The sequence below is a fragment of the Pelophylax lessonae genome (assembly GCF_965119305.1).
Source record: "Pelophylax lessonae genome assembly, chromosome: 1".
In the NCBI taxonomy this organism is placed as follows: Eukaryota; Metazoa; Chordata; class Amphibia; order Anura; family Ranidae; genus Pelophylax; species Pelophylax lessonae.
In genome coordinates, this window is record NC_138768.1 from 514,174,984 (window position 1) to 514,196,761 (window position 21,778).

Genomic DNA, 21,778 nt, shown 5'->3' on the forward strand with positions numbered 1-21,778 from the left:
TGATAGAAACCATTTAAAAAAAAAATAAAAACACTAGATTGCCAAAAGTATTGGGACACCTGCCTTTACACGCACATGAACTTTAATGGCATCCCAGTCTTCATCCGTAGGATTCAATATTGAGTTGGCCCACCCTTTGCAGCTATAACAGCTTCAACTCTTCTGGGAAGGCTGTCCACAAGGTTTAGGAGTGTGTCTATGGGAATTTCTGTTCATTCCTCCAGAAGCGTATTTGTGAGGTCAGGCACTGATGTTGGTGAGAAGGCCTGGCTCGAGGTCTCCGCTCAAATTCATCCCAAAGGTGTTCTGTCGGGTTGAGGTCAGGACTCTGTGCAGGCCAGTCAAGTTACTCCACCTCAAACTCTCTCATTCATGTCTTTATGGACCTTGCTTTATGCACTGGTGTGCAGTCGTGTTGAAACAGGAAGGGGCCGTCCCTAAACTGTTCCCACAAAGTTGGGAGCATGAAATTGTCCAAAATGTCTTGGTATGCTGACACATTAAGATTTCCCTTCACTGGAACTAAGGGCCCAAGCTCAACCCCTGAAAAACCACCCCCACACCTTATACCCCCTCCACCAAATGATTTGGACCAGTGCACAAAGCAAGGTCCATAAAGACATGGCTGAGCGAGTTTGGGGTGGAGGAACTTGACTGGCCTGCACCTCATTCTGATAGAACATCTTTGGGATAAATTAGAGCGCAGACTGCGAGTCAGGCCTTCTTGTCCAACATCAGTGCCTGACCTTACAAATGCGCTTCTGGAAGAATGGTCAAACATTCCCATAGACACACTCCTAACCCTTGTGGACAGCCTTCCCAAAAGAGTTGAAGCTGTTATAGCTGCAAAGGTTGAGCCAACTCAATATTGAACCCTACGAACTAAAACTTGGATGCCATTAAAGTTCATGTGCGTGTAAAGGCAGTCGTCCCAATACTTTTGGCAATATAGTGTATAAGCAAAAGGGGTAACATTCACAAGCACCCCTGGTAATATTATTGTTTGTCCCAACTATCATTGCATAATGTATATTAATTGCATACAGCTATAAAAAAAAATCTTCATTTTAATTGGCCTTTAACAAATTACCAATAAAAGAAAAGGGAAGTGAAGTATAACAAGTACCCCATATACTTTGTAATTATACTGTATCTGCTGCAAAGAAAAAATTATATATATATGTGCTCTATATACTTTATTTTGTACACTGATATATACACAGAATATGAATACCAAAGTTGCAATGGCTACATTGTAATGGCAGGATGATGCTTCATTGCACTAGAACAAGGATCTCCAAATTTTATAAAGGGCCAGTTTGCTTTTCTTTGGACTTTAGGAGGGGCTGGACTGTGACCATTGGTAGTAAACAATGCCCGATCTTTAGCATTAGGGGGAGAAATAGTTAGTGTCATTGGAAGGAATAGTGCCCCATTGTTGGCTTTAGCGGCAGGAATTATGTCCCATTGTTGGTGTCAGTGGCAGGAATTATGCCCCATAGTTGGTGTCAATGGCAGGAATTATGCCCCATAGTTGGTATCAGTGGCAGGAAAAATGCCTCAAGGGCCAGATAAAGGCAAGCAAAGGGCCACAGCTAGAATATACATGATATTTTGGATTTCCCTCCCTCCACATGTTAATAGATGCAATGATGCAGTAACAGGCATTCTTAAAGTGATATTAAACCCTCAGTTTGTAAGCATTTTCAGCAAATGATGTAATTACTTACTGAGTATGCAATTTCTTCATCTTTTAATCCTTGCCTATGTTCCAGTTTAAGATTGTGCCATGACTACTGCCCTAGGGGTGCCTCCTTTCACTAGCAGCATCCTAAGGAGCCATTGCATGTAGAGGCTAGAGCTGTGTTTCCATACATTGTGTGCATCAACAGAAACACACAGCCCTGTAGCCTATGATGGCAAGACTCCTCTTTCCTCCTCCTCCCTTTTCCTTTTTCCAAGCTAACAGATTGACTGAAGACTGTACTGTTCACTGTTAATTCTTACCTGAAAAGAACCGAAGTTTAGGGAAGTAACGCTGAGCAAGCAAGAGCCAGCAACATTGAAAGTTGTAAACTAAGTTCTGTGGTAAGAATTTCAACAAATACTTTCCTGAGGAATGTCTATTTTACTGTGCTCAATGTATTAAACCAAAAAAAAAAAAACTCTGAGGGTATAATACTACTTTAAAGAGGTATTTGGAGTGAGTGAGGTATATGTGAGCTGGGAAACTCTACCAGATTTTCACAGCAGCCAGTCATGTTAAAACCATATATGAATAAGTATAATTGGAAGAGAAGAAAAGTAATAATCTGACTGATTGCAAAGGCAAAAATATATTTCTTATTCCAGATACTTTTATGGTGGGAACTTTGCTGCCCTGCATATGAAATCTCCTTGGGTTTAAAAAGCATATCTTAGCCAGAAGTATTGCAAACTATTGACACCATACTAAAGGCAGATAATCAAGTCAGATTTACTTTTTGACAGGGGAGGACTGGGCCAGGGGGCAGGGGGGAAAATGCCCCCTGGCTGCTCTGATGCCCCGTAAAATGTCTGCACTGCTTCTGCCACAGACATGCCTAAAGTATTCCTGGTGAAGAGAAGTTTAAAGTCCCCACTGCTGACCTACTGAGTGCGGGATGAAGACAAGGACGTAGCGCAGGCTTCCCCCTAGCATGGATGGTGTAAACTGTGTCTGAGCAGAGACAGGTTCCATGCCACACTAGAGACTCTCCTCCCCTAGCCCCTAGCTAGCCCCAACCGAGCTGCCCCAGCTCCCCCAAACTGCCCCCTGCTGGCCAGGTCGGGAACCTGGAATCGGCTGGTTAGGAGAGAGTACCAGGAGCGGAGCTTCAGCCTGGAATGGGGGTCAGGAGGAGGCCGGGAAGAGGGGGAGTGTGAGGGGCCCGAGTTGCTGTTCCATGGGCCTCTGGTTTGCACTTGCCTCCTGCAATGAAGGTTGCCAGTCAGCCCCTGCGTTATGATGCCCATTTTTACACTGTATCAGCAAGCTTTTTGAGATGCTTCTGTCTCTTATTTCTGAACTATGCAATTACCTTCAAAAGCAAGTAGATAAAGCTGCTGTAAGCTGAGAAAGAGAACATAATGGTGGTTCAATTAGGCAAACTGGCCAATAGGAATGAATCCACCACCATTTAAGACCTGAATACCTACAGCTAAAGGATTATAGCCAGCAGGAGAGCCAGGTGCAGAAAACATTTGACAGTATGAGAATTAGAAACATTTAGCAAGTACTTTGTAAACCTAAAGTGCACTTGTATCCAAGCTATGGAAAATAAAGTATCCACATATTTTTAACAAGCACCAACAGAGCTTTAAAGGGTAACTCCACTTTTGTGGGGGGGGGGGGGGTAGCAAAAAAGAAAAATTATCATAGAGTATACAATTGCGACACAAGTCATATTGTAATTTCATGATATTAAAAATTACCTTTCCTTTTCAGTCTGCAGCCGCTGTCATTTTCTGAAAATGCAATGCAATATGGCTACCTGGAGGTGTTCTGTACACAGAATGTGTACTGACCACGCCCCAGAAACATGATTTCCTGCTTGTGTGATTGGCTCACCAATTTTCCCAGAAGTCTGCCCAAGATACAAGTCCGATTTCAGTCACTCCCTGCAACAAAATGTCATTTTTGGTAAGATACTCCCAATAGGAACACGTCTAAAGGGATGCAGGTCCAGCAGATTTCCTCATTAGTGCTCTGCAGCTGCACAGCTGATTGGTAATTATGAAATCACTCCCATTAGACCCACCCAGCACAGGGGCACAGAGAAACAAACAATGATTTCTTCAGAATAACAAAAGGTAGGGATCTGCAACAAAGGCTGTTATAATCTTTATAATGTACAAAGATCCCCAAGAGTGGAATGTTTTTTTCTCAACAAAAGTGGAGTTACGCTTTAACAAAAGCCCTCACTGACTTTTTTAGCTGCAGGCTCCCTGGTGTAATGCTTTCTCAAAGATCCTAACTCTGAAGTAAGTTATTATTGCTTACAGCACGTCTTGTATAGATACATTACAAAGCTGTGAGGCTGCGAAGTCTTTGATGCTAGAGAAAATTTGGGAGTAGGAGTTGTGATTTCAGTGCTTCTGTCAACTTTTACCCCAGAGCGACTGCAGCTATAGAGGACAGGGTGGGCTTATTTATTGTGAATTCTTTCATTTCCATAGTCTAGGCATGGTGCACTTAAAATGTTACAGTGTCATGCATTCGACTTTTGCAAAGGCAAGGAATAAACTTATAGTATCTGTTGCAGTGTCTTTATAGATGGAAGGCTTTGGTCACTTTTTAATATTAGAAAAAAATAAAGGAATAAACAAAATGCCAATATCAGTGTTACTGTATACCATGTATTTTTATTTTTAAGAAGCAGTAGGTCTAAGTGGTCCACAGCCCAAAATGAAGAGGCTTTTAAACATTCTTTATGCTGATTTGTTTCAAACTGGGATATACTGTATTATCTAGCTTATATTATTTATAAGAAACAAAAACAAAGGATAGTATAGATCCTCCTCCTAACTATATTTATAAAAGAAAACAAAGGATAATATAGCTCCTCCTCCTAACTATATTTATAAAAGAAAACAAAGGATAGTATAGATCCTCCTCCTAACTATATTTATAAAAAAACAAAGGATAATATAGCTCCTCCTCCTAACTATATTTATAAAAGAAAACAAAGGATAGTATAGATCCTCCTCCTAACTATATTTATAAAAGAAAACAAAGAAAAGTATAGATCCTCCTCTTAACTATAGTTGTAAAAGAAAACAAAGGATAATATAGCTCCTCCTCCTAACTATATTTATAAAAGAAAACAAAGGATAGTATAGATCCTCCTCCTAACTATATTTATAAAAGAAATCAAAGGATAGTATAGATCATCCTAATTACATTTATTAGCTAACTGTGCCCTTAGTTTTAACACAAAGATTTCCACTAAAAGAAAGGAGCTGTTTATCTTGCAGTTATTTTGGCCTTCCCCTTTTCAGTGGCAATGACCCCAAAAACAGTATCTCTCCTGCGCTCAAGTGGTATGCGGGAAGGTGAATGGTCTTTTTAGCACAGATAAGGTGGTCTTGCTGCCCCCTCAGGACCAAGGGTATCCAAAAACACTGTAAGACAATAACAAGAGAAGGGCACTCAATGGCGATTTTGGCTCTGAGGAAGAGGGTTCTCCCTCAAAACGCGTAGGCCAAACCAGGTCTTCTTTGGAAGCCATCACGCCATCCAGCAGTAGAGAAGTGTTCTGGAGGCGAGTGTTTCCCATTTCCTACATGCAAGTACACATCCTATGTTTGTGAGTATAATGTACGCTAACCATTTCAATTTTAATAAACTTTTTAGTGGTAATGCACAAGGTCGGTGCACCCTTCTCTTGTTGTTGTCTTACAGTGGCAATGACCTTCAGGCTCACAGAGCCACTGTAATCATGGTGTGCATTTAGGTTAAGTAAGTTGTGCCTTACAATATGTTTATTTCCTAGGTCATGTGATTTCTCTTCTTACTATTACTGCAGTGCAGCATGGGACATGGGTGGAGCTAAACCACAACATGCTACTTGTCCTTTTATGTCACTTTAGCTATTGCATGCCCTCCCTTCCACAACATCCAGAGAAGAGTGCACTTTCAGTCACGCAGGTTCTCCTTCCCGTAAACAGATCAGATACTTCACAGACAGTGACTGTGCACCCTGCTCTGTCCCCAACCCAGGCCGTGATGCAGGCATGTGATAAAAAGAACAGTGATCATATGACCTAGGAAGAAACAGCAAAAAAAAAAAGTTCAAACAACACTATTTTTAAAAGGCCTGGATATAAAAAAAACATGAATTAACTCGCGCTAGGTGTATGATAATCAAAAAACATATATAAGTATATACATGTGCACCTGCTGTTCACCAAGTGAAAAACTCAGAAAGATAAGATCAAAATATTACAGCGCTTGCTCAAACAACATGAAATTTAAAAATGACATAAATAGTAATAATATAAACTCTATTAGAAAATAACTGATAAAGTGCTCTGGTGCTCCAAACTCCAAACTAACAAAGTGCTGAAGTGCTTCATGTAAACATGCAGTGAAGTGTAACACACTCCCCCTCTTGTATCCCCACTCACCAGAAAAAATCGCCCACAGCCTTTCAGTCTGAGGGTCAACTAAGCTTGTGTCTGGTAAGATGGAATCCAGATCGCTTTAAAAATTGAACCGAGCCCCAAGAACTGTTGATCTTGAGGTAACTTTTAGTGACCATTCACCACAACATCAGATATGGTGCTCTGGGCCTCAACTGTTTGTCCTAACTCCTGTTAGGAACATAGACAGGAGTTAGGATGAACAAGTCTTCTAACCTTGAAAGAGAAGAGACAGAAGTGACAACAGGGCCAGACAATGGAGAAGGAATCAGAAATTCTGCTGGCTGTCTTGCAGGGAAGAACTGGGTGCTTACTAGCAGTAAGAAGTTGGAGAAGCAGAGTAGCACAGGAGAGGTTCTTCATCCAACTCACAACTGAGGCCCAGAGTACCATATCTGACGTTGTGGTGAATGGTCACTAAAAGTTACCCCAAGATCAACAGTTGATGGGGCTCGGTTTGATTTTTAAAACGATCTGAATTCCATCTTACCAGACACAAGCTTAGTTGACCCCCAGACTGAAAGGCTGTGGGTCGATTTTTTCTGGTGAGTGGGGATACAAGAGGGGAGTGTGTTACACTCCATGGCATGTTTGCATGAAGCACTTCAGCACTTTGTTTGGAGTTTGGAGCACCAGAGCATTTTATCAGTTATTATCTGAAAGACTTTATATTATTATTATTTGTGTCATTTTTAAATTTCATGTTGTTTGAGCAAGCGCTGTAATATTTTGATCTTATACAGTGGGAATATAAAAAAAAATCACTCCCCTTTAAAATAATCACATTTTGTTGCATTGCCGCCTGAAATGAACACAGACACAGTTTTTGTTTTATTTTACTAGTGCAACTTATAACATCCAAGTGAAAGATTTAGCCCCCGTTCACACTAAGGCGACCTGTAGGTCGCCTCCCATAGGGAAGCTGCGGACTCATTCTAATAGGAGCGACACAAGTCGCTCCGACTTAGAAAAAGGGTCCGGAGCTTCTTTGGGGCAACCAGGAGGCGACCGCCATAGACTTCAATGTTATGAAGTCCGTGGCGGCCGCTCCGAGGTCGCGGCGCCCTGCTCGCACCGCGATCTCGGAGGTCGCCCCGGGAAGTAGCGTCGCTCGTATGTGAATGGGCACTTAACACCAACATGTCAAAAAAACAAACAAACCCAGAATCACTGAGTTGGAAAAAAGATCACCACCTTATGTCAGAATTTTGTTGAACCACCTTTTGCTTTAATTACAGCCTTTAGTCTGTTGGGATATGTCTCTACTAACTTTGAACATCTAGACTTTGCAATATTTGCCCACTCTTCTTTGCAGAACTACTCAAGTTCAGTTAAATTTGATGGTGACCGCTTAAGGACTGCAGTCTTGAAGTCATTCCACAGATTTTCAATAGGGTTTAAGTCTGGGCTCTGACTAAGCAATGCAAGGACATTCATCTTTCAATTTTAGTCTCATCTGACTACCTTAAACGCATATTGAAGATTCTGAGGCCACATGGAAAAAGGTGTTTTGGTCAGATGAGACTAAAATTTAAATATTTGGCCTCAACACCAAATGAGAAGTCTGGCAGAAATCCAATACACACCATCCAAAACACCATTCCTACAGTAAAGCATGGATGTGGTAATATCTTGTTATGGGGGTGTTTCTCTGCAGCAAGGACTGGAGCACTTGTCAGGATAGAAGGAAAAATGGATGGGGCAAAATATCATCAAATTCTTGAGTAAAATCTGCTGCCCTCTGCCAGAAAGTTGTCAAAGGGAAAAAGGGTTACCTTCCAACATGACAATAACCCAAAGCAAACAGCAAAACTGACCACACAGTGGCTGAATGAGAGAAAGATGAATGTCCCTGCATGGCCTAGTCAGAGCCCAGACTTAAACCACATTGAAAATCTGTGGAATGACTTGAAGACTGCAGTCCGCAAATGGTCACCATCAAATTTAACTGAAGTTCTAAAAAGAAGAGTGGGCAAATATTGCAAAGTCTAGATGTGCAAAGTTAGTCGAGATATATGCCAACAGACTAAAGGCTTTAATTAAAGCAAAAGGTGGTTCATCAAAATACTGACATAAGGGGTGATCCTTTTTCCAACTCAGTGATTCTTTTTTTTTTTTTATGACATGTTGGTGTTATATCTTTCACTTGGATGTTAAAAGTTGCACTAGTAAACACAGTTTAACTTTAGGCTGCAAAGCAATAAAATGTGATTATTTTAAAGGGGGTGGTTTTTTTCTATACCCACTGTAAATCTAAGCTGATGGTGTGCCCTATTGATATAAGGGGGAAAGCAGGCACCTGGATTTTGAATATTTAAAAATGGCTTTTCCAAAGTATCAATGTTAGATGAATATACAGTATATTATTAAAAACCCAAACAAATAAACAAGCTGAATTAAAAAAAAAATAATAATTGTGTTACAGTTGTTTGTTTAAATAATATATAAAACAGAAATTACCTTAAGGCTGGGTTCACACTTATGCAAATTGGATGGGGGTTTTTCCGCATCCAATTGGCATATCAGGAGCCTGTGACCGGCTCTCAATAGAGCCGGTTCACACAGCTCTGGGACGGCTGCAGAGTGAATTGCACAGGAGTCCTGTACCTCTTCTGGTCTGTTTCAGGTCGGAATTCAGCCAAAAATTCGGACCAAAATTGGACCTGAAACAGTGCCCGGACCCCTGCTGTGAGCCGCTCCGCACGGAGGTGTGAACCCAGCCTTAGTGAAAGCTATCAGAAGATCTAAAAAATTGGGAACTGAAACTATATTGATATAGGTTTATTATGAGTTTTTCCATGAATGTCTTCCCTAAGGGAGTGTTATCAAATTAATGAACTATTAGGGAGGTTGGAGAAGTTGGAGAGGTCCCCCAAGTTGTTATATTATTTCTTGAACAGCTAAACCGAAGTATTCAGCTGTTAGCAAGTACCTTTGCTACCATCTCGCCAATCAAGATAAGTTACCTAAGGTACTGGCTATTTAAAAAAAAAAAAAAAGAAAACCTCTGTGTTGGAACCCTTCCTAATAAAGGGAAAGGGGATGAGAGCCATATGGTCATTGGAACAGGAAAACTTCTAAATACCATAACTATTAATGCCCTAGGGAGGGACCCACAATCAAATGGCATAGTTAAGAAAAGTGAAGGATGAGGGGACTTAAATATGGGATCAGAAGTCCTCTCATTGGCTTTTTCTATATTGGGGCACATTGCTAAGATCCACAAATTATTTTAATTGTCATGCAATTCAACATTTGTTTGTGCTAATCATGGATCCCACCAACCAACCAACCAACCGCCAAGGATCATTAATATTTGCCATATATTTTACGATTAGTCACTTGAGAGTAGCATCCAGTTTCAGTTTATAGCTCACGGTTGTTTAGCTAATGTTGTAAAGCCTTTGAAAAAAAAGCAGCTAATAAAACTCTGAGCAAGAGCTCCAAAGATAAATAAGGAAATTTTGCTTACCTATTGAGCACTGTCAATCAGTCAACTGATTATACGTAGAGGATGCCAGTTTAGACTCCTCTGGGTATCAACATTACAATCCAACCACTCCACTAGATGCCTGACACGTAATATAATTAAATTACGGCCACAACAAAACTGGAGGTGAAATGTGAACACTGATACTGATATAGGGGTGTTTCAGAGTTCCTAGGAGCTTCATTACATTGGCAAAGAGAGATTCAAATCTTCACAGTAAAGGATCCCTGATTCCATTCCAAACTGCTTCTTAAAGCAGACTGAATAAGTGAGAAACTTCTTCAAGCAGTTTAGGAATACATTATATTTATATAAAAAAAAAAAAAGTATATAGCACACTTATATATTACTTTTTTAGATTTTTCCAAAGCAACTTCTTATTTCAAGTAATAGGTATTTACTGTAAAGTAGGGTTTTTCATGCATTAAAAACAAGCTTTGCACGTAAGAAAACTGCCACACAAGTTAGTTTGTTGATTTTGTATAAGTTATTCAAAATAGCATGATTTGCATCTATACTTGGACTACAGCGCCCCCTGATTAGGCTTGTTCAGATTTTCTTTATATCTAGTCTTTTTTTATTTCTGTTAATGACCTGAGTTCTGTACACTAGATTATACGTATTTGCTTTATGACACTGAACACAAAACTTTTTATATCTGCCTTCATTTCATGCTGCTTGTTTACTTTGGGGTTGATTTACTAAAGAGTAAAGGCTATTTTCACTACAGCCTACACTACAGTGAAGATCAGCTCAATTTGAATACACAATCATGAGCAAGGTAAAAAAACAAAAAAAAAAACAGAATTTTGCCTTTTGCATGAGATTAGATGATTGAGGTAAACACAGCTTTACTGTATTCACTTAGCTAAGCTTAGCTACTTTATGAAGTAAACAGCATCCTTTGCTTTGGTAAATCAACCATTTTATGTAGCTCCTGTTTCCATATTATTAGATCAGCAACTCTTAAAAGAGGATGAGAGCAAAAATAAAAGTGTATACTATATATTGATGAAGGCTAAAACCAGCATGTAACAAACAATTCTTTATTTACATTTGGTACGCATTTTCATCAGGTCATTTTAAAAGATGAATACTGTCCTGTTGAAAATGAACCAAAAACGACTCTTCTGTAGGGTGTTTATTTGTTGTCTATGGCCCTAAAACATCAAGCTGCATTGGCATGCTAAATAGCACTGAAAACATACCTATGCCCATACTTCTGAAACACCTATCGCTGCTCTGTTGTAAATAATAGTACATATGTTTCTTAGGTATAGCATTTTATTGGCTTAAAGCTGATGTCCAGGTTTTATGTCACTTTAAATAGTTTGTTTGGACCAAGCTGGTCCAAACTAATTATTTTCTTCACTAAGTGCTGCAGTGTCTCTAAGCACTGTATGTACTGCATGTAACTTCAGATACATACAGTACATAGTGGTGGGTACCGGCTGTAAGACAAAGACATCCTGTCTCACACCCAGAACAAAACAGAGTCTGGCTGAGCAAGGCTCAGCCATTCATAGGCAGCTTTGTATTCTGTGAATGAATACAAAGCTGTAAGGCTGTAAGGCTGTAAGACAGAGACATCCTGTCTCACACCCAGAACAAAACAGAGTCTGGCTGAGCCAGGCTCAGTCATTCATAGGCAGCTTTGTATTCTGTGAATGAATACAAAGCTGTAAGGCTGTAAGACAGAGACATCCTGTCTCACACCAGAACAAAACAGAGTCTGGCTGAGCAAGGCTCAGTCATTCATAGGCAGATTTGTATTCTGTGAATGAATACAAAGCTGTAAGGCTGTAAGACAGACGCACCTCCCACCCAATCAGGGGAAGCTTTGTATTCATACACAGAACACAAAACTGCATATATGAATGGCTGAGCGCCGCTCAGCCAGACTCTGTTTTGTTCTGGGTGTGAGACGGGAAGTCTCACAGTCTCCCAGCTGGAACCTAGCAATGTGTACTGTATGTAGCTGAAGTTACATGCAGTACATACAGTGCTTAGAGGCACTGCAGAACTTAGTGAAGAAAATATTTTTTTGGACCAGCTTGGTCCAAACAAACTATTTAGTGACATGAAACATGGACACCAGCTTTAAGCCCTCCGTATATATATTAAGCAGAGACTGTCCAAATTTCGATCCATGTATGGGCAGGCTGCTATTGATCGACATGTGTACAACCAGTCTGTGGGGTTTTTCCCAAACGATCAGTGCCGTCGGCTATAGCTGGCAACACTGATCATTGTATTGTGATGAAGAGGAAGTCTCCAAGATGTCAGAATACCATACCTCAGCGGGAGGGTTCCCCATTCACATTAAATGTGTGGATGGGGGAATCGAGCCATTTTCTTTCATTCAACATGCTGGTTGAAGGAAAAAAAATGCATATTGTGTGGGCTGCTTTAGAGTCCGCTTTAGCCCATCTAAAGTACTGTTGCAGCTTATTGTAAAAGATACCTATAAAAATGTTTTCAGAAAATTGAGAGCCACATAAGTGTACTTTACAGAGATCAGTGCTCAGGTATTGGTGTAGTGAGGACAGAAAAACTAACATAAATTGGCTGCTATATTAATGCACATTTCTGCTTTTTGGAACTGCATCCTAACCCTAATTACCTCATTATGGCCACTAGATGGCACTTACGATCATGGGAGATAATTATTGTATATTACACAGAGTACAGCAAGTTTGAAGCTGTGTACATGTTTGGCACATTTGTACAGGAAACATTTAATACATAGATAGGCCCCATGATGTTGAAATGTTTAGGAAAAATGTTATTGTTTTAAAATTATTTAATTAATATATTCTAAATGTGTAGTTTTTTTTTACATCTTTATTACACTGCTAAAATATAGCCCAATAGAATGACTGACTCCTATGACAAGAGCATATTGATGTATTAGTAATAAGATCAACATACCATTGCTCTTGCAGTTTAAAATCTTGTTATGCTGTTATTCTTTATTCCACTTTTCACCCCAGACTGTGGTGCGGGAAGCCTACGTTTCATGCACACTTGCACCTTGTTCAAAATGCACTGTGTGTGCAATGTGCTGCAGGTGTCAATGGATTTTCCTATTACACCCCAAATGTAGATTGAAAACGCAGTGCATATGACTGCACCAGATCACATGATACTGCAGTACCATGCAATCTAGCGCGGTGCATTTTTGAAAAGCAGTGCGTTCACTACTTTTGGTGTGATCCAGTGCATTTCAGTCCGTTCATTTGAAATCACACCACAATGAATCGCACAGGAATGCGGACCATGTTCCTGTATGATTCAGGTGTGAATGAGCACTAATAGGGTAAGTTCTATTGGTTCTTTAAACACAGAAATTCAGTGCACTGCATCCTAAATTGTAACTAAAGGCAAAACGTTTTCTCATTTCGGAGAGGGTAAGGGAGTGTTATAACCCCTTTCACTTTTTTTGCCATCTGTGTCCCACTGGGGAGATTTTTCTTCACTTCCTTTCCCATAGCCAAAACAGGAAGTGAGAGTCTCCCCATTGGATGATTTCCCCTCTATTAGTGTTCTGATGTCAACCCAGAACAATATTTTTTACATTTTGATATATAACATTCCCAAAAAAAATTTGTAAATCAAAATTTTTTAATATTTTAGGCCAATTTGTTTTCTGCTACATATTTTTGGTAAAAAAAATCACAATAAGCGTATTTTTATTGGTTTGAGCAAAAGTTATTGCGTTTAATAACTACGGGAAAGATTTGTCATTTTTATTGTTTATTTTTTTTTTACTAGTAATGACGGCGATCTACGATTTTTTTTGCGGGACTGCGACATTGCGGCGGACAGATCGGACCCCTAACTGACATTTTTTACACTTTTGGGGGTACCAATGACATTAATACAGTAATCAGTGCTATAAATATGCACTGTTACTGTAATAATGACACTGGCAGGGAAGGAGTTAACACTGTTAGTGATCCAGGGGTAAAATGTATGCCTCATGCTTACTGACGTGTGTGGGGGGAGGGGGTTGTGTGACAGAGACACAGATCGCAGGTTCAGCTATGCTGAATTCTGTAATCTGTCACTGTCTGTCACAAAGGAGATCCGCCCGCTTTGTTTACACAAGCGGGCGGATTTCCTCACTCGATCCTCGACAATCGGGGGAAGAGCGGCGGTAATCACCGCCTCTCCTCCCCTGGCCCGACTCCTGCTGTGTCTGAATACAGTGGGAGCGAGCCTCGGGCGGCGCGCGCGTGCCGCCGAGAGAGGGGAGAATCTGGCCTTAACGCCAGACCTTAACGAGCCACTTTGCCGCACTACTGTCAATGTGAGCAGTCAGCAAGTGGTTAACTTCTTACCTTTCATACAAACACACTGCCAATATAAGAGATTGTAGGAAAGTCATCAGTATGGCAGGTCACGTGCATTTTAATCTTCCTTCAATCACTGAAAAATGATATGGTCAAATGTCTGTAAATCTTTGAACATCACACCTGTTCAAATTGTTGGAAATCCCATTTGAAAACCATGAGCATTAATATGGAGCCAACACTTACTGTGCTGCCATAACAGCCTCCACTCTTCTGTGAAGGCTGTCCACAGGATCTTTGACTGTGTCTGTGGGAATGCTGATGTTGGCTGGAAGGCCTGGCTCACAATTCGAATTCGAAATAATTCCAAAGTTGTTGAGTAATGTAAAAGTCAGGGCTCTGCGCAGGCCACTCAAGTTCCTTCACAACAAACTCATCAATCCATGTCTTTATGGACCGGGATTTTGTGCACATGGGCATAGTCATGCTGAAATAGAAAAGGGCATTCCCCAAACTGTTGCCACAAGGTTGAAAGTGCTCAATTGTATAAAATATGTCTGTATGCTGTAGCATTCACAGTGCACTTTACTAGAAACACCTGAATTCAATCATTTGAAGAAGTGTCTAAAAAGGTTCGGTCATAAAGGTTGGTGTGATGGTCAGGTGTTCACAAACATTTGGCCATCTACTGCACATTAATGGCGCTTTTCCACTGCATGGAACCGTACCGGTTCGGCACGCTTTTGTGCTTTTCCACTGCTGTTACCGCATGGTATAGGGTCGGAACGGTACGGTATAGGTTTGCTTTTCCACTGCATAGAACCGAACGGTACGGTACGGTACGGCTCTGAAAAAACAGTACCTACTCGATTGTGGTTCCAACAGGTACCAAACTGGTACCATATCCCACAATCCTTTGCATGCAGTCACTACTAGCCACTGATTGGTCAGAGAATCCCACCCACCCCGTTGTTATCCCACCCACTTAACTTAGTACTACTTTAGTGGAAAAGCAAACCTATACCGTACCGTACCGAACCGTTCCGACACTATACCATGCGGTACCAGCAGTAGAAAAGCAAACCGGGCCAAGCAGGGCCGAGTAGAGCCGAGCCGGTACGAGCCGGTACTTGCAGTGGAAAAGTGCCATAAGTGTAAAAAGTGGCAGCTCACCACAAGAAGGAAGATGCCGGGTAAGAGGCTTTTCTGTCTTTCTCACAAAGGTGCTGACTAACTCAAGTCGTCTGAGATTAGATGTTCATCTCACCTTATTATAGGAATTGTCCTGGAATGAGAACAGATTTACCCAAAAAATTAGGTAAAATCTCTCTGTGAATTACCAAATCAGCCTAAACTTTCACTGCCAGTCTTAGTAGGATCAATACCATTAAAAGTGTTTTTTATATTAACTATGCAGTAAGTATATTTCATGCACGCACAAACCTTGAAAGCTATGTCTTTACATTGCTTAAGACTTAAGAATTGCAGTCATACCTTTTTAGTGTTAGTTGGAAGAGTCATGTTTTTCAAATGTGGAATATGAACTGCAACACATGGATTTGCATACATTCTTAACTGTCCATGGTTTAAAAGCAACTTGTGACTGTAAACATGCTGCTTAATAAATTTATAAAGATGTTAAATAGATTTCATGTCACCAAAGGGATCTGCATCATCCGATTGCTGTTACATTATTAAAAGTGGATGGAAAATCACTGATACCATTTCAACTTTTTCTTTCCTTCAGTTTTTAAACTTTCCGTGTTTATAGAACTTAAGAAGCCTTTATACAGGCACCAGATTTGTCTAGAAATCATTAGCATGCAATGCTTACTTTTGCACAATTTAGAATAATGCCAATCATATCTCTTAAGGTTTTCACCTTCAGACCAGGACACTGCATAGTCCTGAGCAAAAGTCCCAAAACCCAAGGACTTGTAGATACAGCTATGTACATGCAGTAGTAGATCTAGAATCTGCATAACCTCCACCAGTAGGCTTTGTCTGTATACCAAGCAAAGAAAGCCAATGGGTCTACAGAGCGTGCAGTTATACACAGCTTGCAGGCATCCTTTGGAACATTGTATCCCTGTACAAAGTGAGACAATAGCTGTGGAAAAAGCCTTGCTAATATGACCAGTAACAGTCATATTTGAGCAAAAGTATGTTTACCCCTTAAAGTCATGACAGTTGGAAGGTTTGATAGTAATAGAAACATATGAATTTTTATTATATTTGACACAAGAACTGGTTTCATGATAGATTGTAAAAAAATAAATAAACATCTGAGTTTAATGCTTAAAACTGTATGAGCCATACGTAATACACTGTCACAGGTAGCACTGCCATGGATGCATTCTCAGATTGCATCATACTAGCACTTAGGTTTAAAAAGTTACATTTTTTTCAGTGTGAGCTACACCTTAACGTATATCTGTGTGTTATTTTGTTAAAAACAGTATATAATGTTTCTTTGATTGTGACTAACAAATGAAAAAAAAAAATTTCATACCTGTTTTGCTTAGTGTCTTCCTGAAATAAAGATGTTATTAACACAAATATAACACGTTTTCCTTTTTTTAAATGGAGATACAACTTCTGGCTTGTCTTCTTATTTCTCACCTCTGTTCCTCTTGAGTCTTGACCTTTTTTCCTCTTGTGTCTCACTCATCTGTCCTTTCTGTGCCTTTCTGTACAAACTTCATGTGGATATTTTTGAAGGTGTCCATACTCGTGACCAGGGGTCTCCAAACTTTTCACTTTAAGGGCCACATTGTGAATTTTTCGTATACAGTTTTTTATAAATGAATCTGCAGCAGAATATCATAGAATTTGACAGGCTGCTGGCACGAGAGCTGGATGGCGCACCTGTATCCTCCCCTCGCACCTAAATACTGTAACCTCATGCATGGGGGCTAAACTTCCAACTGGAAACCCCTGTTCCAAAAATGCCTGACTGGTCTGAAGACTCAATAATGGAAGAAACAACACAAGAAGAAGAGCAGTGGCGACTGACTTCAAAGAAAAGAAATTGAACTAAGGAGATATCCAAAGGGGGCAAAGAATAGAAAGTCACCATGGTGGACTGCGGGACATGGGGGGGGGGTTGGGGGAATGGAGGGGAGGGGGAAGGAAGGTGTCAGAGAATATGGGATGGTAACGCAGCTGGGCCCAGATCGTCTTTCCCAGGTAGGGAGAGTATCACCCAGGGGGAAAGGAGTAGAAGGGCAAGGAGGGCCTTGGAGACATTTTCTACCTACTCCAAGACCATAAGATGGTCAAATCAACACCATGCCAAATGCAGAGGTAGGGAGGTGATGGGTGGGGGGAAAGAGGGAAGGGAGAGGTCATGGGGGGGGAGAGGTATTAAGTGAGGGGTTGAGTGGGAGGTTGGGGGGAAGGGAAGGTGGTGGGATGGATGGTTTGGGGGGGGATTAAAGAAAAAACAATGTTGTGCTGATTCCATGGTAATATCTATTGATGCCACCTCCCCTTCGGATTTCAGGTTTAAGCCCTCAACTTATAGAGGAAGCCTCTATTCCAGCACCTGGCTTAGGCTAGGTGGGAGAAGGAGAGGCAATAAATTTCAGAAGGTGAGATGGGAAGGAGAGATGTCATGAACTCCCTAAAATTATTGACATACAACGTTAGAGGATTAAATATGCCAACTAAAAGACGCAAGGTATTAGAAGAACTTAGACAAAATTTTGCTAGCATAGTATTTTTACAGGAAACACATATTGCACAAGACACAAATGTGAAAATATAGTCAAAATATTACCCAGTATGGTATTATGGAGACACACCAACCAAGAGAGCAAATGGGGGAGCAATTGGTTTCTTTAAAGACGTGAGGTTCTCCTTGGAAGAGAGATTAGCTGACCCAGAAGGCCGATTTATCTTCTTGAAGGGACGCCTACAGGGAATAGATTGCACTTTGGCAAATGTGTATTGCTCAAATAAAGACCAGAGAGAATATCTGAAGAAAATATTAGATAAACTGACTCTTTTTAAAAAAGGTAATTTGTCCCTAGCAGGCGATTTCAATTTCTGCATAGATCCGTCTTTGGACTGTACGTCGAGTGCATGGGCAATGAGAGGATGTCAACTCAGGATGGTAAGGATTAAACTTTTTCTCTGCTTGGAGAATCCAACACCCTGGGGGGAGGGATTATTCCCTCCATTGCCCAGTGCAATCCAAGTACTCAAGATTAGACTATATTATGATAGAACATAGGTTGATAGAAGCAGTTGTTAGTACATCAATAGGAACTATAACTATATCTGATAATGCCCCAGTTTTAATGGAAATAAAACTCCCTGGATCTCAGAGAAAGATAAATATTTGGAAGATTAATGAGGATCTAATACAGGATGCAGAAGCAGGGAAAAGTACAGAGAAAGAGCGGGATCGATATTTCTTAGATAGCGAAACTCCAGATATCTCAGATACCACGATATGGGAGGCTCATAAAACATATATCAGAGGAGTACTCATATCAATAGGCTCCAGGAAAAAAAAGGAAAGAACTATTAGTATATATAAACTAATAACAGAGATACATGAGATGAAACAAAAACATAAAAAGAGCCTGGAGGGTGGGATACAACAAGTCTTGGTATTACAAGAGAAAAATAAGGGAGTTACTGGAAGAGGAGACCAGACGTAACTTTAATAGTTGCTAGGGAAAGATACAAATGGGGAAATAAACCAGGAAAATACCTAGCAAGAATGTTAAAGAGTAAAAAAGTCAAGTAATTATATAGAAAAAATAAAATATAACAGGGGGAAAATGGTCGACTCAACAACAGATATAGCTAAAGCTTTCCAAAGTTACTATAATGCTTTATATACTGTGTGGCAAATGGAATAATACAAAGTAGAACAAAATAGAAAACAAAGGATACCAAAATATATAAAAGAATCAAAACAACCTAAATTACCAACTGACAAACTATCAGCTCTGGAGACACCAATCTCTCAGAAGGAGATATTGGAGGGATTAAAAAATTCACCAACCGAGAAAGTCCAGGCCCGGAAGGATATACTACCCGGTTATACAGAAGGTTCAAAGAAACATTAGTACCAAAACTTTGCACTTATATGAATGGGATAGAAGAAAGGTAGGAAGATGAGAGTAGAGTCCTTATTGGCTCATATAGCGGTAATACCCAAAGAAGGAGGATATGCAACTCTATGCTCTAATTATAGAGCAATAGCATTGTTAAACATTGATGCAAAACTATATGCAAAAGTTCTAGCAACCCAATTAAAAGACTTAATGGCAGAGTGGATCCATCCAGATCAGACAGAATTTATCCCAGGTAGAGAGGGGAAAGATAATGGGAGTAGAACATTATTGCTATTACACAAAGCTAGAGGCCTTATTACCCAAGCCCTCCAGTTGTCAATATATGCTGAGAAAGCATTTGACAGAGTGGACTGGGAGTTTGTGCTGGGAACAATAGAGCACTTGGGTATCGGCCCAAGAATGACCAAATGGATTAGGGCATTATACAGGAATCCAACAGCATCAGTAAAGGTAAATTGTCATTTATCCCCCCAAATTAAAATGTCTAATGAGAGGAGACAGGGGTTCCCTCTCTCGCTCCTGTTGTTCGTCCTGTCACTAGAACCATTACTAGCGAATATAAGGAATAATGTAGATATTGGAGGAGTAAAGGTTGGACAGGAGGAACAAAAAGTAGCATGATGACGTTCTGTTTTTTATTACCAACCCCAGAATAACCCTCCCAAATGTGATGAATGAGTTCAAGAAATATGGGGAACTATCAAATTTTAAGATAAACCCAATAAAGTCAGAAATTTTGAACATCGGACTAAGAAAGAAGGACTGGCACTACAGAGGGAATTTCCATTTACTTGGGCAAAGTCAAAACTAAAATACCTTGGGATAAATGTAACTCCATCATTAGAAAACCTCTACCATGTAAATTATATACCCATGTTAAATGAGATAAAAGCAGATATTAAAAAAATATTGAGTCGCCTGCTCTTTTGGTTGGGGAGAAAAAAACACAATCAAGATTATTATACTGCCCAAAATCCTATACAGATTTCAAATGTTACCAATTGCTATTTCATCGACATACTTTAAAATAAAAAAATAAAAAAAATGAATTTTAAGTGTATCTGGCAGGGGGAAAAGCCTAGAATACTATATACGGCTCTCAGTACAGATAAATCATAGGGAGGACTAGCGGCACCAGACATTAAAAGATATTATATCGCAGTCATAATTTCACGCATGTTAGATTTGACAAAAATAAATTCAGAAAAAAGATGGGTTAGGATTGAAACTATACTAAGTAGAACACAACTAAGTAAGAATATTTGGATTCCACCAAAGTATAGGGAAACGTATGCAGATACACATGAATTGACGACAGTTGTATATAACATATGGGATACGATTCACAGACAGGCCAAATGGGAATATAACTCGGATTTAATGCCGTTAAAAGGTACAAAATATTTTACACCTGGGAATGAGACACAATTTGGGAAGATTAGACCATATCACAAACTCAATATTAGGGGAGGAATTTTGATGTCAAATGATATCTTCAGTTAAATAATTTTGTGAGATCCCTACCTCAACCTATCCGATCCGAGAAGGATCTGAATCTAATGGAAAAACTTTTCAACCCACTAACAAAAATAAAACACGGTATATCTCAGATATACAGGCTGAGAGGGTGGGCCTGAAGAAACCTACATTCATAAAAACATGGGAAAAAAAGATAGGATCATGTTTAAATGAGCACAAAGTAAATGCTATACTGAGAGCCATACATTTTCCTGCAATAGCTGTGAACACCATTGAAATTAACTATAAAAGCATATCGAGATGGTATATAACGCCGGTAAAAGCACATAAATGCCATCTAGAGAAATCAGAATAATGTTGGAGGGGCTGTAATGCGCAAGACACAATGTTTCATATTTGTTGGGACTGTCCCAAGATCCGTGACTACTGGCAGAAGGTACAACAGTTTATCAGGGAAATCACAGGAGTGTGCATCATACTGTAGATGACACATGGACGTGCTTATTTCATAAGACAGATAAATCACAAAAACTGTATAAAAACACAATGTCCCAAACCTCATAAACGCAGCAAAGGGGGGCGATACCAAATAAATGGCTAGATGCGGAAAGCCCCACCCTCAGAGATTGGTTCAATAGAACTGAATACATATACAACATGGAGTACCTGAACGGTAGAGACAAAGAACAAGCAGAGGGCTTTTCAAATGAATGGAGAAAATGGACAGACTTTAACCGCTTCCTAACCGCCTGCCGCCTTTTTACTGCGGCAGTGCGGCCACCCTGCACAAATCGACGTAGACCTACGTCAGGTCGTGCGCCTGCAGCTAGGGGGTGAGCGTGCACCATTGGCGGCGCGCTCCCGCCCCCACTCGGCAGCGGGGAAGCCCATGCACAGTGCAGGTGGCTCCGATTGCCGCCTGACACCTGCGATCGCTCCCCGCTGAGAAAGAAGGACAGTCGGCTGTTGTAAACACAGCCGACCGTCCTTCTCCCTAAAATTATCACAGAGCTCATATGATCCTTCTATATAGGAACACAGGTCTCTATGGTCATTTCAAAGCCATGCCCCCCCCCCCCCACAGTTAGAATCACTCCCCTAGGCTCACATTTAACCCCTTGATCACCCACAGTGTTAACCCCTTCCCTGCCAGTGTCATTATTAAAGTGACAGTGCATTATTTTAGCCCTGATTACTGTAGTAATGTCACTGGTCCCCCCAAAAGTGTCAAGAAATCACACAGGTGATCAAATACCACC